Genomic DNA, 22,069 nt, shown 5'->3' with positions numbered 1-22,069 from the left:
CATCTACAGCACTAAAACTTCAGGGATTTTGGTTGCCCATCAGTCACCCTTGCAACTCTGGTGCTCTGTCCTCTGACCTCCTCATCATAGGAATCGACCATGTCTCCCAAATCAGACCCTGGACTCTAGGCAAGTCAATACACATCCTCCCATATCCTCACTTTCTTGTTCATTCCCGTCTCTACCTGCTTGGAACCCCCTGCCCCTTTTAAGCTTCCCCTGTCCTTTAAGCCAGATGCTTCCTTGAATCCTTTCCTGAGGATATCAGCCCCCGTTGAGTTTATTTAGTATCCATCTGGCTAATGTAACAGCTGATCTTGATGGGGTTCAGGGCAGGCTGCCCCAAGGTGTGCCATTCCAGCATATTGATTATTTTGAATTAAAGTTACTTAGGAAACAGCCAGTGTAAGGACACTCTGAACTTTCTCTGTCCCCCTGAAAGCAGAAAATAAACCCCCCATGCAAAGGTACTCTCTCTGCACCTGGAGTGTAGAAGGCATCCTTATCACCAGAGAGAAGGAATTCAGGGCTGAGAAGGCCGTATAAACAAACCTGTTACTTCTTCATTCATATTCTACCCCCAAACCCATACTTGTTTGTCCTGTCAACTCTTCACAAAGGTATTGTTTCTTTGTCTAAAAAGTATGAAAGCTGCCCACTTTGGTCACTTCTTTGAGTCTCATATCTTTGGGACCCCAGTACACACAAATTTAATTTTTTTTTTCTGTTAATTTCTCTTTCGTTGCAGGGGGTATCTCCGCCAAGATCCTGGAAGGGTAGAGGAAAATGTATTTTTTCTTCCCTACAATCTTGTGCAGACATTCTCCACTATTGCACTGCCCCCTGGATCTAGTCTTCTCAGTTTCAAAGTGTGCGGGACAGAAACTACCTTCTGCTTATTCATACTCCCACTCCCCCACCGTGCTGCTTGGGATAGTACCGAACTCGCAGTAGATGTTCAATCAACTCTTGTTAATGGTTTGATATTCAGACTAAGAGGAAATGCCTTGGTTCCATTTGTGCGCTGGTAGCTTCTGACCTTTTCAAAGTCAGGAGGACCTCCGCCCGAGATGAATGGTATTGTGAGTTTTGCTGGACTGAGGGGGCACATGATGACAAATGCTTTGGATAACTTATCATTTATTCATCCCAACAGCGACTAACACATTTGAGAAACAGTCATGCCATGCAGCAGAGTAAGAGTGGCCACTCAGCACTGGAGAATGTTTGCTACAGACACGGTTCAGGAATTCTCTGCTGTAACTGGGTAGCAGAGACCCTATAACTCCGTGGCCTACAGATTGGGAACCTCTGGGAGATGCATTCAACACCATGCTTATAAGTACCTAATCCGTGCACCTTCTCTCTCTGCTGTCAAACCCTGATTGCGTTTAAGATATGTTATAAAACAGCGGCTCCCAGTCACTGAGTCAGTTAAGTATCCGACTCATGGTTTCACCTTAGGTCATAATCCCATGGTTCGTGGGATCAAGCCCTGCGTTGGGCTCTGTGCTAACAACACGGAACCTACTTTGGATTCTCTCTTTCTCTCCACACACACACCCCGAAATAAATTAATAAACATTTAAAGAAGATATTTTGTAAAATACATGGATGGATACTACAGAAAAAGGGGTTAGGAAGAATTCATAGATTCATAATGATAGCATTAATAATTTATTGTTGAGCACTAATTGTTGGATGCTTTGGGTCATTTTTTAAAATGTTTTTCTTATTCTTGAGAGGGAGAGAGAGAGAGAGAGAGAGAGAGAGCATGAGCAGGGGAAGGGCAGAGCAAGAGAGGGACACAGACTCTGAAGCAGACTCCAAGCTCTGAGCTGTCAGCACAGAGCCCGACATGGGGATCGAACTCACAAGCTGTGAGATCATGACCTGAGCCAAAGTCAGACACTCAACCGACTGAGCCACCCAGGCACCCCAGGTCATTTTATTTGTTACGTATGACTTACCTGTCATAGAATTCTATGAAGTATCATTATTCCCAGGAGCAAACTGTGAGTGGAGGTCATTGTGGAAATGGAGGAAGGGCCCAAGCTTTGCATGTGGGTAGATGAGATACAGAACAGCAATGACAGGTATGCAAAGTGTGGTCCATCCATGCAATAGAATATTATTTAGCCATAAAAAAGGAACAAGGGGCTGGTTCACACTGCAACGTGGACAAACTTTGAGGTGTTTTGCTAAATGAAGGAAGCCGGACACAAAAGGCCACACACTCTATGACTCTATTTACATGGAATGTTCAGAATAGGTAAATCCATAGAGAGAGAAAGCAGATTAGTGGTTGCCAAGAGCTGTGAGGGGGTGGGGAACTGTGAGGAACTGCTTAATACATATGAGGTTTCCGTGTGCAGTGATGAAATATTCTGGAAGTAGATAGTGCTAGTGGTTGCACAACACTGTGTATACACTTAATGCCACTGAAGTGTTCACTTTAAAAGTGGTAAATTTGGGGGCACCTCGGTGGCCTAGTCGGTTAAGCGTCAGACTTTGGCTCAGGTCATGATCCCACAGTTCATGGGTTCAAGCCCCACAATGGGCGCTGCACTGACAGCTCAAAGCCTGGAGCCTGCTTTGGATTCTGTGTCTCCCTCTCTCTCTGCCCCTCCACCTCTTGCCCTCTCTCTCTCTCTCTCTCTCTCTCAAAAATAAATAAACATGAAAAAAATTCAAAACAAATACAAATGGCAAATTTTATGTTATGGGCATTTACCACAATTTACAGCAACAACAACAAAACAAACAAAAATAGCAACAGTAGCCCGCATGGAGACAGGGTCCCAGAGACGGGGTGACCATTCAGAAAGAACACTTTGGGAGCCTATAGACACAGGTGGGATCACTTGGAGATCATAAAAACAGTGATGATTGTTAAGAAATTAATCAGTCACTGCCCAAAGAACCTCCAAGAGTCCTGGCTGGGAAATGCTGTCCCCTGGAGGGCTCAGGAGGGTCGGGGGGCGGGGGGGGGAGGCTGGTTCTCAAGATCCTCACAGAGTACAGACATACTTCCAGCTTATACTTGTTTATCTCACCTCCTGCCACAACAAGGCAAGTGGCCAGTAAGAGCGTGCTCACCGCTACATCCTTGCGCATGAAGGAAAGTGAATATGTGATGCACTCCATGTTCTTTTTTTCTTCCAAGGGAGTGTTTTTTCCTAATGGAATCCAGACTCTTTAAAAATATATATATTAAAAAAAACACAGTTCAATCAATTTCTTTTGTGAATTTCAAAAGAGATGTTTTATTCAGTTCAGATGTGTGGCAACAGCAGGAGATCAAAGGCAAAAAATAAATACTTGCAATTATTTGTCATATGGATGGGAGGAGAGGACAAAGACTGTGCAAATAACAGAGGGAAAATGGTGGCTGAAGGAACTAGATGGGATGGAACGAACGCCCCATATTTTTCCTTAAATGTAGGGACCTTTCCTTTCTACATCTCTTCAATGGTACTCTCCACTGGCCTATTCTACTCTCCTCACTTTCTCATCTGGACCCATCTTTCCCCAAAATATACCCTCTTATCTTTATAATCTAGAATGGTCACTACTCCTCACCACTTCAATCCACACCTCACATCTCAACGTCCCACTGCACACAGGATCCAGTCCCTGCTCCCCAATGTAACATCTTGCTGGCTTGAACCACCTGCCCCCAGCCCACATCACAGGAACCTTTCTTGTAGCCTCTGGGGATGATGGTGCAACTCAGAGGAATGACAGGGATTTCAGGCACTGTTGTAGGCTGGAGATGGGCATTTATTTTAAGATAGGTGAAGTCTTCGTCATGCCCTCAAGTTATACTGCACAAGTGGCCACCTGAACCAGTGGAGTGATGCATTGTTGGAAGTAGGAAGTAAGACCCTCTTTCCACTCCTCCTGGGGCCACCAAGTCAGTGATAGAACAGTTTGTACAGCTGTACAGGCTTTGGGCTTTCTTAGAAATGTCTGAAGACTGACCACAGCACAGTTCTCCAGAGAGGCTTGTCAGCCCTTAGAATGTTTTGGGTGTACAGTTACATCAGGTCACACCCAACGTGAGTAGCACCCTGGCTTGCTTCTTTGAATTCCTCAACTATCAAGATCGCAGCTTGTTACCTCCAGCCTGAAGCTATCTCTAATGACAACTCAGCTCACCTGTATGAATTTTTCCTCCTTGCTCCCTCCCAGGGAAACCAGTTGGCCCACTATGAGGGGGTGAGTCAGCGACAGTCAAGAGGCCATTTTATCAAGCTCACACTGGGAAAATCAGGTAAATTACTGACTGGCACAGGGGCATGCAACCCACGAAACACTCTCCAAGATTAACTCATAGTTTCTGGTTTCTGTGTCAGCTTAAAAAGAAAAACAACAACACTATAAATCTATAAAGGCAGAAAGTAGATTAGTGGTTGCCTAAAATTGTGGGTGGGGAAGGGACTTGGGGGGAAATGGGGAGTGTCCCCTAATAGGTACCAGAGTTTCTTTTCAGGGTGATGAAAATGCTCTAAAGGTAATTGTGGTGATGGTTGCACAACTCTGTGAATACACTAAGAAGTCATTGAGTTGTGCCCTTTAAATAGGCAGTGTATGTGAGTTAAATGTCAATAAACGGATTATTGAAACAAATAGCCTCATCTTTCCCTCCAAAGACAATGTTGACAATCCCCTCAAGACAGGTATGTAGGCAGATTAACCCACCATTACCCCTCACCCCATCTCTCTCCACTTAGCATTCAAGGACCGATTGGAGCCACTCCCTCCGAATGTTCTTTGTTCCTCATTTGGTTCCTCTACCTTATACTATGTCACTTTTATGCAGCGGTGTGCTACTACAGGGTTAACAACCTGCTCTTCAGGGAAGAAAAAACAACCACACCCTAGTTTGTAACATTTGATGATTTCTGGGTTGTAAATACTAACACCATACCTGAGCTATAGTACCTGACTGCTGAAGCAGAGTTGGGAAGTGCCTGGCAGGACACCATTAGGTAACATTTCTACCATACAGATGCAAATTACCTCAGGACCATGGCAAAACATCCTAAAACAGTTGGGAAAGGAAGACTTTTGAGTGCACATCAACTTTGAGTGTGTTTCCATCATCTTTGTGATGAGCTTTGAGAGTGTACCTCTATCTTTTATTTAGTTAATTGTCAGTTTATACAACTTAACTTGAAATAATGGCTGTGTTTAACCACCAGCTCACAAAATCCCTGAAAAGTTAACCATCAGCTCCTACAAGCTTGTATGAGCCAGCTCTAGCATCCCACCTGGCCAGGCCTGCCCTTTTGCCAGAAAGACATCGTTTCCTAGAACGCAGCCTGGACGCTCTCAAGAGCAGGGACAGGGCCCATGCTTGTTGATCATGTAATCATCCGTGGGGTTCGGTGGCCAACAGTTACAAGGCATGTTCAACACATGCTCGCTGACTGACAGCAAGAGGTTATCTTTGAACCACCACAGCAGTTAAAGACTGGCAAATAATAGGCTTCTGAACAGCGGAAGATAATGGAATAAGAGAAAAATTAATGCAAATCGGTCTTTAACCTATTCATTTTAATAAGTTAAATACAAGTGAAAGATGTCTGTTCTGTGCTGGGCACAGAGCAAGATCTCTCTGCATGTGGAGCGTAATGTTACAGGAAGATGATGGAAGATGGAGACCAGAGGAATCTGCTTACAGGAAGTAGTTTTAGAAGAATTAAGGCAAAGAATCTGGCTTACCTTCTGACCTACTAAATGAAAGATTAAGCAGGAAGGTGATATGGCATAAGGTCAGTGTTTCCAAACTTTTTGGAACACATACCCTTCACTGATTAGCATAAAAAATGCCCCCTTTCCCTCAGAGATTGTGATCTGTCCCCCTAGGGAGTAGAACCATTGCCTTTGGATGACAATCTCTCATACTCAGAACTCCTGGGTCTCCCCGCCAGCCCAGGGGATTTGCAATTTTATTTATGAAAGCATAACGGTTTTGGTCGATTGGGCTGTTTTTTTTTTATTTTTTTTATTTTTCAGTATATGAAATTTATTGTCAAATTGGTTTCCATACAACACCCAGTGCTCATCCCAAAAGGTGCCCTCTTCAATACCCATCACCCACCCTCCCCTCCCTCCCACCCCCCATCAACTCTCAGTTTATTCTTAGTTTTTAAGAGTCTCTTATGCTTTGGCTCTCTCCCACTCTAACCTCTTTTTTTTTTTTTTCCTTCCCCTCCCCCATGGGTTTCTGTTAAGTTTCTCAGGATCCACATAAGAGTGAAAACATATGGTATCTGTCTTTCTCTGTATGGCTTATTTCACTTAGCATCACACTCTCCAGTTCCATCCACATTGCTACAAAGGGCCATATTTCGTTCTTTCTCATTGCCATGTAGTACTCCATTGTGTATATAAACCACAATTTCTTTATCCATTCATCAGTTGATGGACATTTAGGCTCTTTTCATAATTTGGCTATTGTTGAGAGTGCTGCTATAAACATTGGGGTGCAAGTGCCCCTATGCATCAGTACTCCTGTATCCCTTGGGTAAATTCCCAGCTATTGCTGGGTCATAGGGTAGGTCTATTTTTAATTTTCTGAGGAACCTCCACACTGTTTTCCAGAGTGGCTGCACCAATTTGCATTCCCACCAACAGTGCAAGAGGGTTCCCATTTCTCCACATCCTCTCCAGCATCTATAGTCTCCTGATTTGTTCAGAAAGACAAATAAAGAAACTGATCCCATTCACAATTGCACCAAGAAGCATAAAATACCTAGGAATAAATCTAACCAAAGGTGTAAAAGATCTGTATGCTGAAAACTATAGAAAGCTTATGAAGGTAATTGAAGAAGATATAAAGAAAAGGAAAGACATTCCCTGCTCATGGATTGGAAGAATAAATATTGTCAAAATGTCAATACTACCCAAAGCTACCTACACATTCAATGCAATCCCAATCAAAATTGCACCAGCATTCTTCTCGAAACTAGAACAAGCAATCCTAAAATTCATATGGAACCACAAAAGGCCCCGAATAGCCAAAGTAATTTTGAAGAAGAAGACCAAAGCAGGAGGCATCACAATCCCAGACTTTAGCCTCTACTACAAAGCTGTCATCATCAAGACAGCATGGTATTGGCACAAAAACAGACACATAGACCAATGGAATAGAATAGAAACCCCAGAACTAGACCCACAAACGTATGGCCAACTAATCTTTGACAAAGCAGGAAAGAACATCCAATGGAAAAAAGACAGTCTCTTTAACAAATGGTGCTGGGAGAACTGGACAGCAACATGCAGAAGGTTGAAACTAGACCACTTTCTCACACCATTCACAAAAATAAACTCAAAATGGATAAAGGACCTGAATGTGAGACAGGAAACCATCAAAACCCTAGAGGAGAAAGCACGATTGGGCTGTTTTTTCAATGACCTCTCTCCAGTCTCACCCCGCAGGCTGAGAATCAGGAGGTGATGGCCCAGGGCTGGCAGGCAGCATACCTGGCTTCCAGGTCTGCACCTGCCATTTGACTTACTGTGCCACCTTCACAGGTCACTGCCCCTCTCTGGGTCTCCGTTTCTTCACCTTTAACTCTCCCATCTTTAACAAGAAAATTAGATGGTTTTAAAGTTTCTTCCCAGCTCTAACATTTCATGAGCCCAAGTTCATTTTTCATCCTGACCTAGATTTTAAAGATAATGTACTTAAAATATTACAAAATGTGAAAGTGATCAGTTATCTCCTCCGCTTGGCAATGTCATCGCTGGAAGTGCATTGGTGGGCGTTGGGGGGTGCTATTTTGGTGCCTGGATGCTCAGAAGAGGAGGAAGAGAGGGTGGAGAGATTACCAATTCAGTAACCTCCTCACGACTTCTGAGGCCAAGTCGATGCTTGTCTTGAATGCCTAATCCAAATAACTATGAGTTGTGCAGGTGTGTTAGAATAGTGATTAAAAATAGCTGCCACTTTCTTTTACTGACTGCCTACTAAGGGCCTTGGACTTGACATGATTTCTCTCTGATTTTCAAAACAAGTGCACAGTATGATCCCAATTTTATAAGTGAGCAGTGAAGTAACTTGCCCAGGCTTCCATAGCTCGATGAAACCCAGATTCAAACTCGAATCTAACGCCAATCAATGCCTATCTTCTTCCATTATGCCGGCGTTATAAAGTATGGATTCCAGAGCAGCAGCATCTTCTGGGAGCTTAGGAATGCAAATGCCCTAGGTCTACTGAATCAAGAAGCCCTCCAGGGGATTCTGATGCTTGTTCACATTTGAGAACCCCTGTATGATGTTAGGCTGTCCCTTGCCAGTAGCTTGGTCAGCAGTCACACTGTGGAGATCTTCAGAGAGCCAACATTTCCTATGCCCTTACAATGATTTGACCAGGACAGTGAAAACCATCCACTCCCTGGTTTGGGGGTAATATCCTGACATCATGGGTGTTCCAAATGTCACAGAAACCATAAAGTTGGCTTATTGAATAATTCTTGAATCAAGTCAAAATAAGCGCCAGAGATTGTTTTTCTAATTTGACTTCCTGGCTCCAAAAAAAGTGATCAGCATTCCAGAATGCTCTCTAGGGGAAGATGGGTGGATTCCAGAAGGAGGTGTTGGGGTGAATTGAAATTTCTCTCATTGGAATTTCCTTTTGTCTCATGTCTACTGGAAGCCTTGCTTCATTTGAAGATGAGCTGATCATAAGGCATAGAATTTTGCATGTTGATTCCTACATGGAATCATTGCTCATATTTGCTGTCCCTCTCACTGGGACTGGGAACAGTAGCCAAAAGGAAGGTGTCCTTGGAAGTGGGGGGCAGACATGACTTGCAGAGGAGCAGGGGCATCACTGGCAGGATGTGGAAGGTCAGTGGACTTTGGCTGCAGCTCGGTGGAGTAGAGTCAGGGCTCACAGGTGCATGCACAAAATGTGGACTTGGAGGATGGGGGACGGGCTGGGAGATTTGTGCACCTGCTCCTGGGGACGAAAGGGTGCTGTGCAACCCCACCCCAGTTCTTGATCTTGAAGGTGCACATTTCCCTCTGGCTAAAGGAAGAACAACCAAATGTTGAGGCTTGGCTCCGGAACGCTGCCTGGGGGAGCTACTGCCAGGGACCAGAGGCCTCGTCCACCTGCTCCACGCTGACACCAGCACAGATGAGGTTACTGGAGAAAATCCTTATACCACCATGGGCTAGCTTCAGTCCAAACTCCTGGTCTCAGACTGCAAATGGGCTATCAACACTGCCTCTTCTCCTTTTGGCTTGCTTTGCTCCAATGCAAGTATTGGGCCTTTTCCTCCCTCCTCCACCCCGCTCTCCACCCCAGCTCTGCTGCTGACCCAGCCGCATGTTTGGCTGGGAAAATAGAAGCCAACAGATGGGAACTCCCTCCTCTTGCCGCCACCAAATGCACACACCTTCCTACATCTACTTCTGCAACAGGCCTCTCTTTCTTCTCTTACACTGGAGCAAGTGTCCCCACTCCTTTCAAAGGCAAACCCCTCAGCTCGTGGCCTGGATCCTACTCCTTCTTGTCTATCCCAGAAAATCACATCTTCTCTCTCTCTCTCTCTCTCTCTCTCTCTCTCTCTCTCTCTCTCTCTCCTTCATCTGCAAATTTTCACTCTCCCCTGGACCAACCTATAGACTTTCTCTGCTCTCTCTTATATGTACATAGTTTTAAAACTTTAACATATAGTATTAATATAAAATACATGTGCATATGTTAAAGCATAATATACACGTAAAAATAACTCCTACGTGTAGATGTATGTGTTATGTATACATATGTGTATACACGTATACATATATGTATACACATCTACATGTATATATACATACACATCTATATAAAACTCTTAAGTATATATGGGTTTTAAAGACAACAACAGATGTCCCCCTTGGCCCTGCCTACCCCCTCGTTTCTGGATCTCCCCTCGCACCTCCTGTTCTCTCCTCTCCTCACTCCAATCCAGCTTCTGTCCCCATGAGACACTTGGCACTGTCTGGAAACATTTTTGGTCCTCATGACTCAGGGGAGGGGTCCACTGGCACCTAGCAGGTGGAGTCCAGAGATGCTACTTAACGATCTACAATGCACAGGACAGCCCCCACAGCACACAATTATCTAGCCATAGAGGCACCTGGGTGGCTCAGTCAGTTGAACGTTCAACTTCAGCTCAAGTCACGATCTCACAGTTTGTGAGTTCGAGCCCCTCGTCGGGCTCTTGTTTTCCAACTCTTGATTTCCAACTCTTGATTTCCAAGAGTTCCCATGATGCCTAAGTCTGAGAAACTATTTTCCATGCTCGACACACTCAGCCATTTTCCCTTGAACTCTGTGATGCTTCTCTTTCTTGGTTTTCACCTATATTTTGGGCCATTCTTTTGCATGTTCCTCCTCCACCTGACTCAGTTCTGGGCTTTCTTCTTGTATTTCTCTTTCCCTTCTCTTCCTATTGGCCCATCCAGTGATTTCCTATCATTTGCACGCTGGCTCTGGTGCCAGCCTGTCTGGTTTGAGTGCCAGCTCTCAGCTTCCCAGCTGTGTGACCGTAGTAACAATTTCTTCTCAGAAACTTGGCAGCCTTTGTTTCTTCTTCAGTAAAATGGGGATAAGAATAGCACTTAGTGCACAGAGTTGTAATCACCGAATGGAGAAAACCAAGTAAATCTCACAACAGAGAGTTTAAACGCATGTTAATTGTTATTATTGGTGTTTACGACTCTTTGACATGAAAACTGCATGTCTTTATAGTTTTTACCAGAGAGCCCAAAAACAGATAGACACTGAGGACTCACCAGATCAAGTCAAGACGGGTCAAGCCAATTAAAAACAAAACAAAACAAAAACACTGCTTGAGCATGAGCTGTGTGCCAGGCACAGCTGGAAATTCCTGCCCCAGAGAGCTTGTTTGCCGGGAGTACACAGGACAGAAACCCAGAAAATACGAGGAAGTAATGGCTGGCATACGATGGGTGCCCAACTACTGGAAGACAGTGATTTTCAGAAACCTGTTCATCAGGGACACTTCAAGTAGGTGGGTCCTCAAATTTTTGAATTCAAATCTCTATTTTTTTTATTGAGGTATAATTGACACATAATATTAGGTTTTAGGTGCACAGCTAAAACTAGAGATTCAGTATTCAAATTTCTGTTTTGAGGTGTATTTTAAACTTTTATTTTATTAAATTAATGATAAGATTTTAGTAAAATTTATTGTTTTTTAAAAAGTTGTTTTAGGATTTTTTTTATTAATTTATTTTTAAGTAATCTCTATACTTAACATGGGGCTTGAACTCATAACCCCAAAATCAAGAGTCACATGCTCTACTGACCGAGCCAGCCAGGCACCCCTATTTTAAACTATTTTAGGGGCGCCTGGGTGGCTCCGTCGGTTGAGCGCCCGACTTCGGCTCAGGTCGTGATCTCGCGGTTTGTGAGTTCAAGCCCCGCGTCGGGCTCTGTGCTGACAGCTCAGAGCCTGGAGCCTGCTTCGGGTTCTGTGTCTCCCTCTCTCTCTGCCCCTCCCCACTCACACTCTGTCTCTCTCTCCTTCAAAAATAAATAAACATTAAAAAAAATTTTTTTAATAAAAATTTTAAAAAAGCTATTTAAAAATTATAATAGGGGTACCTGGGTGGCTCACTCAGTCGGTTAAGCATCTGACTTCAGTACAGGACATGATCTCACAGTCCATGAGTGTGAGCCCCGTGTCAGGCTCTGTGCTGACAGCTCAGAGCCTGGAGCCTGCTTCAGATTCTGTGTCTCCCTCTCTCTTTCTGTCCCTTCCCTGCTTGCACTCTCTCCCTCTCAAAAATAAATAAACACTAAAAAAAAATTTTTTTTAATTGTAATAAATAAGAACATACTTATGATAGGTTACAGGCTAAATTTCAAGATGGTGGAGAGCATCGACACAGTAAGCCTGGTTTCAGGTTGATAGATTTTCATCCAGACTGTGGGGAAGTGTCTCCTTCCACCTCTATTTCGTAAAAGGAAATCTCCATTCATCTAGAGATTTGCAAGGGGAACAATTTTGTTTTGTTTAACAGCTTTATTGGAGATATAATTCACGTACCATACGATTCACCCATTTAAAGTTTGTTGTTTTTTAATAGTTACAATTTCAACTGCGTATCTTGGTCAGTCAAGATTCTCTTGAGATTGTACCAAGAAAATGCAATATGAAGTAAAATAAGAGGGGCACCTGGGTGGCTCACACAGTTGAGTGTCCTACTCTTGATTTCGGCTCAGGTCATGATCTCATGGTTCACTGGATCGAGCCCCGTGCCAGGCTCTGCACTGACAGCATAAAGCCTGCTTGGGATTCTCTCTCTCTCTCTCTCTCTCTCTCTCTCTCCCTATCTCCCCCTCCCCCACTCACGCTTCCTTATGCGCTCTCGCTCTCTCTCCCAAAAGAAATAAACATTAAAAACAAAATAAAACAAAATGAGGATGCTGTGTGGTGAGGCCAAGTGTCCCTAACATCAATTTTCAAATTTTTATGCTCAAGTGAACATAAAATATTTCCTTCAGCTGCCTAAGTAATTATATCAATTTAAATGTAGAAAAGTATTTCATACTAACTAAAATCTTCATTTATCTGCTTTATGTGTTGAGGCTGCACATAGGAGTTAGACTAAAGAGATTTAATTTGACAAACATAATTGAATATGTGCCACACACCGGGCCCCGTTCCGGACTCTGGGAGTCAGCCATGGGTCATCAGGCCCTGCTCTCATGAGGCTTAGATTCTAGTACAGGAACGGGCGAGAAGTAAACCAAATGATGCATCAGATGGTGAGAAATGCCATGAAAAAGTAAAGCAGGTCAGGAACCGGGTGGGGGAGGGTGGGAGACAGGGAACAGGCCCCTGAGGGGCTGCTACAAGTACAGGGCCCGACCCTGTCTTTATGTGACATTTTGGTATTTTGTTCATTGCAGGGGTTTTTGGCATTCATTTTGATTTTTTAAGATCGGTGCTTTTGGTTACTGAGTTCTTTGGTGCCCTCTTCAATTGCACACTGGTTTCACCCTGGTTTCAGCCCCGGAAGCAGGGTCTGTGTAAATGTGGTCACAGTCACCAGAGGAGGGCTTCGGATGCTTTGCTAAGTCTTCAGAAGTTCCTCTGTGGTCTTTGGAAAGGCCACTAGAGGGTCTTGAGCAAATAGATGATGTGACCGAAAATACCACCTGGGGACTGTTGGTCTAGAAGCTGTGTGGAGACCGAAGGGGAATGAGCCCAGCGCCGGGACCAGTCAGGAAATGTATTGTGACAGTCAGGCCCGGGGCTGCTGGAAGAGTAGGCAGCAGAAAGGAAGCTTGGTGGCCCTGTGCCCCTCACGTATTTTTGCCTGCCCCTAAACCACCCCCAGAAGTCAACATCTCCCAAACAACTGAGCAGACACAATGAATGCCAGCCTCTTGCCTCTTTCTGTTTTTAATATGGTCGATTTGTGCAAAACAGGAAGTTCTGCTGTGACAATGGCATTATTTGTGGCCGAGCAACGTACTTTTGAGAACTCTAAAAACCATGGGTCCCTTGTGCCGCTAGCTCAGCCGTGCTTATGGAATCTCCCGTCGGGTGGGCCCCTTTCCAACAGGGGCCGTGATTTCCCTCTGCTCTGCCAGCAGAATGAACTCAAGAGCAGCTCTGTTCCTAAGACAGGGGACAAGGTTGCTTAGCCTTTCGGGAACTCCCAGCTGTGTGGGGCCCTGGCACTGCAGTGGAGAGGGGCTGGCTGAGTGCCAGGCGGGCACTGTGAAGGCAGGGAGATTTACTGGGAGGTCACAGGAAACCCTCCCCCCGCCCAGGCTTTGGTCCCAGATAAAGGGTTCAATGTGAGGTAGTGGCCGCGGGCTGGGGAAACTCAGAGGAAAGGTAATTCCCGGAGACAGAGGCAGACAGGAATGTACGGTAGGTACCAAGCTGGAGTTGGGAGGCCAGACCCTTCAGCAGGAACTTCCAGTCTTCTGTTCAGCGGAAATGAAATTGCCGGTTCTGGTTCACCCTGGTGGCCTCACTTGCTCAGACATCTCTAGCCATTTTCTAAAATGACATTTTTCACTGGGCCATGAAGACTTTCTTTTGGAGAGTGGTCTTTTGGAATCAGAGTCCGGTTTGAAACCTGACTCTGTGGCTTCCTAGCTGGGTAGCCTCACACAGATTGCTTAACCTCTCTGAGCCCCAGACCCTCCATGGAGTTTGTGAGACGAAACCCAACAATAGTCAAAACCCCACTCTGCCACATGTTTGTGTGACCGTGGGCAAGACGCTCAGCCAGTTTCTCAGAGCTTTGGTGTTTTCATCTTCAGTGCGGGAATAACAATAGTGCTGACCCCAGAGCCTAGTTGTCAGGATCAAATGAGACAAACCCCTGAATGAGATAAAATAGGAACATGGCATACAGTAAGAACTCAATAAATGGTTAATATAATTGCTGCCATGGTTGGAAATGGTAAGCTGTTCCAGCCTCCTTTTGGAATAAAGTGCAATAGCATGGGTGCAAGTTGAATTTCAGGACCCCAGTGAAATTATTTCAGAACTCCCTTTCCATCTCCTCTGGTTCCTTTTGTCCAACTCAGTCAACAAGCATTTATTGAACATCTACTCTCTGCCGGTCACTGTTAAGAATAGGAGACATGGCAGCCAGCAAAACAGGCATGCGTCCTACTCTCGTGCAGCTTAAGATCTAGTGGGAGAATCAGACGATCAAATAATTTTACGGATTTAGAGCTCCCTAAGGTAATGAGTGTTTTGAAGGAAATATTTGGCAGTTATGAGAACTTATATAACAGGAGGTGCCAGCTTGGCCTAGGGGGTCAAGGAGACTTCTGGAGGAAATAAAGTTTGATTTGAGATCTGCGGATGAGGGAAGTGATTAAGTCCACCCCCGTGTCCCTCCCTCTGACGCCTGGAGGTCTTCACATCTCAGCTCCCCTATACTCTGGGAGTCTCACCCGCCAGCTGTAAGGCACAGACTGTTACAGTCACCTCCCTCCCTGTTTTCTCCTCGAGAGGTCAAGCAGACTGGAGATCAGAGGTGCAAACGTGCTCTGCAGAAAGGGGAAGTTGTATGAAGCCCGCGAAGGCAGAGACCCAGCTAGAGACCCAGCCCGAACGGAAGACAGCTGGAAACCAGAATCCAAGCCCTTCCCAGCTACCTCTGTGGACTCGGCAGACGGGGACTTGGATCTTTCCTGCCTAACGGATACTTCCTGGGCTGCTGAGGGGTGCTGGCTGCGGGCCGATGGCTTGTGGTTTCTCCTTGAGGTTTCCGTGGAGTCAAAACAACACATGGACTTTGATCTCTCTTCAGCAGTTGGCAGAAAGCTCAATTCCAAGCAGAGGCCAAATCAACTTTTGAGGACTAATCCCTCAGCCTCCCCACTGTCAGGGACAGCCACTTCTGGAAGCTTCACATCTAATTCAGGCTGCAAAAAGCAGCCTTGAATTCTTATTTCTATCACCCACTAAATCCATTCAATTGCCTTCCCTTTTCTTAACTTTGAAATAGCTTCAATTACCCGGCATACAATAGTCACCTGGGTTTAATTTTTTTTTTCTTTTTTGAGGGGAACTCATTTTAGCTAAGCAATTACAAACAATAGCTTGATTATATTTCTAAATGCTTTTGACACAAGCAACTGCTTCTTTTCCAAAGCATGCACTGAGCTATCGGAACATTGTAATATTTCCCTCCCCCAGCAGTTTTGCCTGGATCTCACCCACTGAAGAAACTAACTGTAAATATTTGACATTCCTTGTACTTCTGGTAGTCCGCACTGTTTAGCCTTCTGGGGCTCTCCATTTCAGTTTTAAGCCTCCAGGGAAAATGGAAAGAAAAGGCTGGGGTATGTTTTAGGCCCTGAAACTTTGCTTCTTTATAAATAGTCACCCCTTGGGGCACCTGGGTGGCTCAGTCGGTTAAGCATCAGGTCATGATCTCATGGTTCGTGAGTTCGAGCCCTGCGTTGGGCTCTCCGTTGATAGCACAAAGCCTGCTTCAGATTTCCTCTCTCCCTGCTCCGCCCCCCCCCCCCCGTTTGCACTCTCTCTCCTTCTCTCAAAAATAAATAAACATTTAAAAAATAATAAAAAATTGGGGCACCTGGGTCGCTCAGTCAGTTAAGCGACAGACTTCGGCTCAGGTCATGATCTCATGGTTTGTGGGTTCGAGCCCCATGTCAGGCTCTGTGCTGACGACTCAGAGCCTGGAGCCTGCTTCAGATACTGTGTCTCCCTCTCTCTCTGCCCCTCCCCTGCTTGCACTCTGTCTCTCTCAAAAATAAATAAACATTAAAAGAAATTTTTTAATAAAAAATTTCATAAAAAATAAAATAATAGTCATCCCTTGAGGGATGCATGTTAGGATGTTGCCATAGTTTAGGTTTCTAATAAAGCTTTTTGTGTGTGTTTGGTAAAATAGATATATGTAAATTTTACCCTTTTAACCATTTTTAAGCATACAATTCTGTGGCATCACATACATTCATAATGCAGTGCAATCTTTGGCACTATCCATTTTCAGATCTTTTTCATCATCTGAAACAGAAACTCTGTACCCATTAAATAGTCGTAACTCCCCATTATCCTCTCCTCCAGTCTCTGGTAACCACTAGTCTATTTTCTAACTCTGTGAATTTGACTATTCTAAGTACCTCATATAAGTAGAATCAGATAATATTTGTCCTTTGATGTCTGACTTAATTTCACTTAGCGTAACGTCTTGAAGGTTGATCCATATGGTAGCATATATTAGACTTTCATCCCTTTTTGTAGATCCCATTGCGTGTATATATGCCCCATGTTGTTTATCCACTCATCTGTTGGTGGACACTTGGGTTATTTCCATTTTTTGCCTAGTGTCTAATAAAGTTTAACATAATAAATACATGGGATCTGGCTCCTCTGTGACCTATGACCAGCGTAACAACTACCTTTTACTTCATTTCATTCTCTAGAAATAGGACATCGGGGCACCTGGGTGGCTCAGTCCATTAATTGTCCAACTTGGGCTCAGGTCACGATCTTATGGTTCATGAGTTTGAGCCCCGCATCGGCTCTCTGGGGTCAGCATGGAGCCCACTTCCGATCCTCTGTCCCCCAACCTCTCTCTGCCCCTTCCCTGCTCAGGCCCACTCTCTCTCTCTCTCTCTCTCAAAAATAAATAAACATTAAAAAAAATAGAAATAGGACATCGATTAGAGCACCACCAGGGCTCTGCAGGCAAAACTGGTGCTGGAGATAGTCAGTGAAAGATGAGGATCCGTGGTCACTATGGACTTTTGCAGAGCTACACCTGAGGGTCTAGCTGGTCGGAGATAGCACCCTGGGGGAGTGGGATTGCACAACACAGGGGTTCTGACTCTGTAATAAAAGAGAACTTGCATTCATTCGTTCATTCATTCATTAAACTCATTCATTCTATCTTTCTCCCACTTGTTCATTCCAATATTATTTAACACAGTGATGAGCTCAGACTGCCCTGAGCTTCTAACCGTTAGAGGCAGAGAGGCCCGTAAATTGACACTGACAAAACCCAACATTCAGGGCTTTGGGAGAAGCAGGATGGCATGCCGTGGGAACCCAGAGAGGTGCCCCTCCTGTCCTTGGGAGCCAGGAAAGGCTATCTGAAGGAAGTCACACCTGTGCCAAGTCATTAGGGAAGGGAAGAAATTAGCCAGAGGGAGCAGAGGATGGAAAGGGTGAACCAGGCCTAGGGAGGGTCACCCAAGGGCCCAGAGATGAAAGGAAGGACCTGTAGTTGGCTTACGTGTGTGACTTGGGATTTGAGGTGGGGGTGTGGAGACGTGTGAGAGGCAGAGGCAGTGAAGCCACAGATGTGGGCAGGGATCATTTGGAGAGGGGAACTCGTGTGGTGTTTGGGCTCAACCCTGGGGCAAAAGAGAAGTTCTGAGGGCTTTGAAGCCAGGGAAGAAAGCAGATCCTGTTCTACCCTTGAAGGAGGCATCCAGCTGAAAATCCTAAGAACCAACATCTACTGAGCATTTCTGAGGCCTGAGTGCTGCTCTGGGGCCTCATGCTTATCTCAGTTAACCTTCACAACAGCTGATCAGGATGAGTGATGAGACCTAGAGAGAATCTTACCAAGGCCTCCAGGCGTGGGTGGCAGGATGCAGATCCCACTGATGAGGGACCATAAGGCAGGCTGAGGGCAAAGTACAAATATAGGTGGGATGTGTGTGACATCTCTCAGGCACTCCCGGCTGCCCAAGACCAAAGGAAAGGAAAGAAAACAAATGGTTAACTGATAGAGATCACAGTCATGCAGGACATGAGTCTCCATCAGTTCACAAATATCTTAGTAAATTACAAGAAAAAGGCAACCTTATCAATTGCTCAATCTCTAGAAACTGGTAGGCTCAGTTTCCTGAGCCCCAACATCTCCTCCTCAGTGATATGGGGAACAAAGGCAAGAAAGAAATGGCAGGTAAAATTAAATTTCCTTATAACCTGCAGCCCATTAACAAATACTTGAGGCAAATACAGAGAAAACATTTCCCCAGGAACCCCCCACCATCTTAATATTAATGCTTTGCTAGAGGGAAAACAACTTTAGCTTGACAATAGCGAGGCCTCCAGTATCCTGTGAATCTTTTTCAGCACAGGAAAATCTCTTTGGAAACTTCCCTTTTGACCTTACCTCCCCAACTCTATAGTACATAGCCAGTCATTCCTCACAACCCCAGTGCAGCTCTTTCTGCCCAAGGGTCCTCCTGCCGGTGCGCTTTAACAAAATCACCTTTTTTTGCACCAAAGACATCTTCAAGAATTCTTTCTTGGCCGTCAGCTCCGAACCCATCATCACCCCCAAAACGTCATCATAACCATCACCGCTGCTATTCCATGTGGTCTGGGGAGCAGAATCAACCATATCTCCCGGGAACTTGCTGGAAATGCAGAACCTTGGTCCTACATCTTCCAGAACGGAATCTGCATTTCAACAGGATCCTCCAGGGTGATTCCTGGCACACTGAAGTTAGAGAAGCTCTAAGGTGACTCCTGGGACCAGCTGCATATGAGACTCTCCTGGGTGGACTGAACCCCTGGATAAAGGACTGCAGAGTTTCTGGGGCTGCCGCTCAGGCATCAGGATTTTTTCAAAGTTCCCCCAAGCCCTTGCGTGACGCGTCCCCCTTTCCAGGGAGGTCAGGCTGACTCCTGCAGGAAGGAGGGAAGAGGGGAGGGGGAGGGGGAACTGGGCTCCCGGCCCCCGGAGGCTCTGCAGCTTTAAGAAGGGGAGCTGGCTGCCAGCCACGGAGGCCCCGGAAGGCTGCCTGCCATCTTGCACGGGCCACGTGAGCACAAGCTGCAGGCAGCGACAGTCAGCGCTGGGCCCGGCCTGGGCTTGCAGACCCGAGCCCCGCAGGCCAGCCCCAGCGGCAGTGGCGCCGGCAAGCCGAAGAAAGGGGACCTTTATGCCTTTTGGGGGAAGCACACATTCTGCGAGGCCGAGGAAACAAAGAGAGGAACTGTTTGTAGCCCTAGTCCAGACGTCCCAAACAAACAGTAAGTCAGGAGGGCACGAACACCGCACGGCCCCTCCCCCAGGACACCACACACATGCACACATACACACACACACACACACACACACACACACACACACACACACACACCCCTGCAGCTAAGGGGCAGGCTCTGCCCACAGCCCACCCAGGGACAGCCTGGCCAAGCCAGTGAACAGGACAGAAAATTCCCTGAAATTCTTTCTCCAGGGTTGGGGGATGGGGGGGTGGGGCTCTGAACTTCAGGGCTCAGTACAGGTCAGGTAACACCTGATGACTGCCCACACCTCAGGTGTGAGTGGTGTTTCTGCACTCTGTCCCTCCGCCTGCAGGGGCCTTGAGGTCCGTGTCCTTGTCCTGAGAACGCCATGGTCCCGTCGTGAAAGCAGAGAAAGTGAAATTGAAACCTGTCAGTTTACCTGTCGGTCTTTGGGCCACCAGCTTGCCTGGAACAAGGCAATGAAGCTAATGGCCAAAATGGGGGTGGCTGTGGGGGCTGTGACAGATGCGGGGCAGTCGGCGTCCCAAGTTTCCCCGGGCACCTGCAGGGCATAGGCAGGGACTTCGAGGAGGGAAAGGTGGAGGGGAGACAGCAGCCAGGACATCACCTCCACCTTGGCTGGAGGCAGAGCTCTGTTAATCCTATTCAAGACTTTCTCCAGGCCTTGAGTCCACTTGACTCAGTCTCCACTGGGAGGGGGCAGGACCAATTGGCACAGGTGGCTACGGTGGCATGCCCCTGACCCGTGTGTGCCACCAAATGCTAAAGGCAAAGCCTTGTGACTTCTGGGTGTCTCTTCTCTCGTGTCATCTGTGCTGCCCTGCCCCCTCCTCCATTACAGACAATTGAGAGCTAACTATAATCCACCTTACTGCCTGAGAATGTATGCGAAAATTATCATGCGTTGGGAGCAGGTAGCAGGTTGAGATTATGTTGGCAGAGAGAAGGTTGGCATTGATTGGCACGCAGAGGAGGGAAGCTACTTTGTGTCTTCAAGATAACTGGGTACAAGCTAAAAGGAAGGGAAGGGGAGGTCCAAGAGTAGGGAGCAAAGAGAAAGTTGGCTTTACTGGTGGGTGGAGTGAAGATGAGGAAGAAGGAAGAGGAAGGTGGCATGGGGTGAGCAGGGCAGGGCAGGACGGGGTTCGCAGAGAGGAAGCCGAATGGTAGCTTGTCCATAATAACGATGAAGCATCTTCAAGAGCCAGATGTGACTTCTGGCTGTGGGGGCTAGATCCCAGAGATCAATTGCTGGCCCCTGACATGTTTTATTTATTAATCTGAGCACCCTTGGAAAGTGGGGAGGTTTCACGCGTGACTCTGAAAGGTCTGCACACCAGGCTTAAACTGCAGAAGGGTAGCTGAAGCTGGAGCTGCACCTGTTCGCCGAGGTCCCACTCACACCGCAAGCATTTTGTCTTCTCCCCACCCCCACTCCCCAACTTCTGTTACCTGCCGGGTTCCCACAGGCATTGATTGCAAACTGCTGCTACTCCTGGTCTCGATCATAAGGATTCTCTTCTGTTGAGCCTGTGTGTGTGTGTGTGTGTGTGTGTGTGTGTGTGTGTGTGTGTGCACGTGCGTGCACGCGTGAGGCTGTGTGTGTACACATGCCAAGCACACAGGTATGCTGTCTTTCAATTAATTTCAATTAATCTCTCCCCTTTTCAGCTGAGGATGGCAGATGCAGAAAACCAAGTGTACCCCTCTCCTTACAGACTCCGCAGCCTTTCCAGGATATCTGCCAAATTGCGAGATGGTATTTGCATTTAAAAAAATTTTTTTGAGTGCATTTTCTTATTTTGGTTTAAGTATTTCCCAGCCTGCCTGAAGGCAATATTTCATGTATGCCACACTTTCTAGCTTTTAAAGCATTTCTGCAACATGCACGAATTCATTTTCTCCTTCCGGCAGTTTCGTGAGGCGGATAGTTTGGGCCCCCTTCCTGTGCTCTCTTGGAGAAAACCGACAGTAGAGAAACTAAATGCCTTGGTCCTGCAGCAGTTGTGAAGAAAAGTTAATAAAAGTAAGCTGTGTCCCTTAGACTGCGTGGAATTATAAAAAACTAGGCTTGGAAAAGCATAGTGACCATGGGTAGGATGTCCATCCAGAGTACTAGCTTGACTCCTGGTTAGGCGACTCGGTAGCTGTGAGTCTTTAGACAAAGTACTGAATCTCCCTGTGCCTCCTTTTCTGTAAAATAGGTATGACAGCCCTTATCTAGGGAGTGTTGTGTGGGTTAAATGAGATAACACATGCAAAATGTTCAGAACAACGCCTGGCACGCTGTAAGTTTTCAGTAAATATTACTATCAGTACTAAAATTATTATTTTTTTTTTAACATTTTTTTTTCAACGTTTTTATTTATTTTTGGGACAGAGAGAGACAGAGCATGAACGGGGGAGGGGCAGAGAGAGAGGGAGACACAGAATCGGAAACAGGCTCCAGGCTCCGAGCCATCAGCCCAGAGCCCGACGCGGGGCTCGAACTCACGGACCGCGAGATCGTGACCTGGCTGAAGTCGGACGCTTA

General features: G+C 46.0%; 1 protein-coding gene and 2 long non-coding RNA genes across 3 annotated transcripts in view; all 3 read left to right on the top strand.

The window, feature by feature from the left end:
* LOC147579760 (uncharacterized) overlaps nt 1-4,276 on the top strand; it is a 34,041-nt gene extending 29,765 nt beyond the window's left edge. The window contains exon 4 of the long non-coding RNA XR_015252079.1: nt 4,195-4,276. This is a non-coding gene — a long non-coding RNA (uncharacterized LOC147579760). The remainder of the gene's footprint in view (nt 1-4,194) is intronic.
* Nucleotides 4,277-10,416: 6,140 nt separating this feature from the next.
* On the top strand, nt 10,417-16,886 carry LOC147579759 (uncharacterized). Its single transcript, XR_015252075.1, has 3 exons — nt 10,417-11,040; nt 15,022-15,941; nt 16,155-16,886. It is a non-coding gene; the product is annotated as an uncharacterized LOC147579759 (long non-coding RNA).
* Nucleotides 16,887-19,303: 2,417 nt separating this feature from the next.
* The window catches only part of DGLUCY (D-glutamate cyclase), a 74,370-nt gene continuing 71,604 nt past the window's right edge, over nt 19,304-22,069 (top strand). The window contains 1 exon segment of the mRNA XM_025919379.2: nt 19,304-19,536. The gene's annotated coding sequence lies outside the window, so the exon portion shown is untranslated.

This window comes from Puma concolor, chromosome B3 (assembly GCF_028749965.1).
Source record: "Puma concolor isolate L17-30 chromosome B3, mPumCon1.1.hap2, whole genome shotgun sequence".
In the NCBI taxonomy this organism is placed as follows: domain Eukaryota; kingdom Metazoa; phylum Chordata; class Mammalia; order Carnivora; family Felidae; genus Puma; species Puma concolor.
Note: the sequence above shows the minus strand (reverse complement) of the source record. Positions and strands in the feature narration are given on the sequence as shown.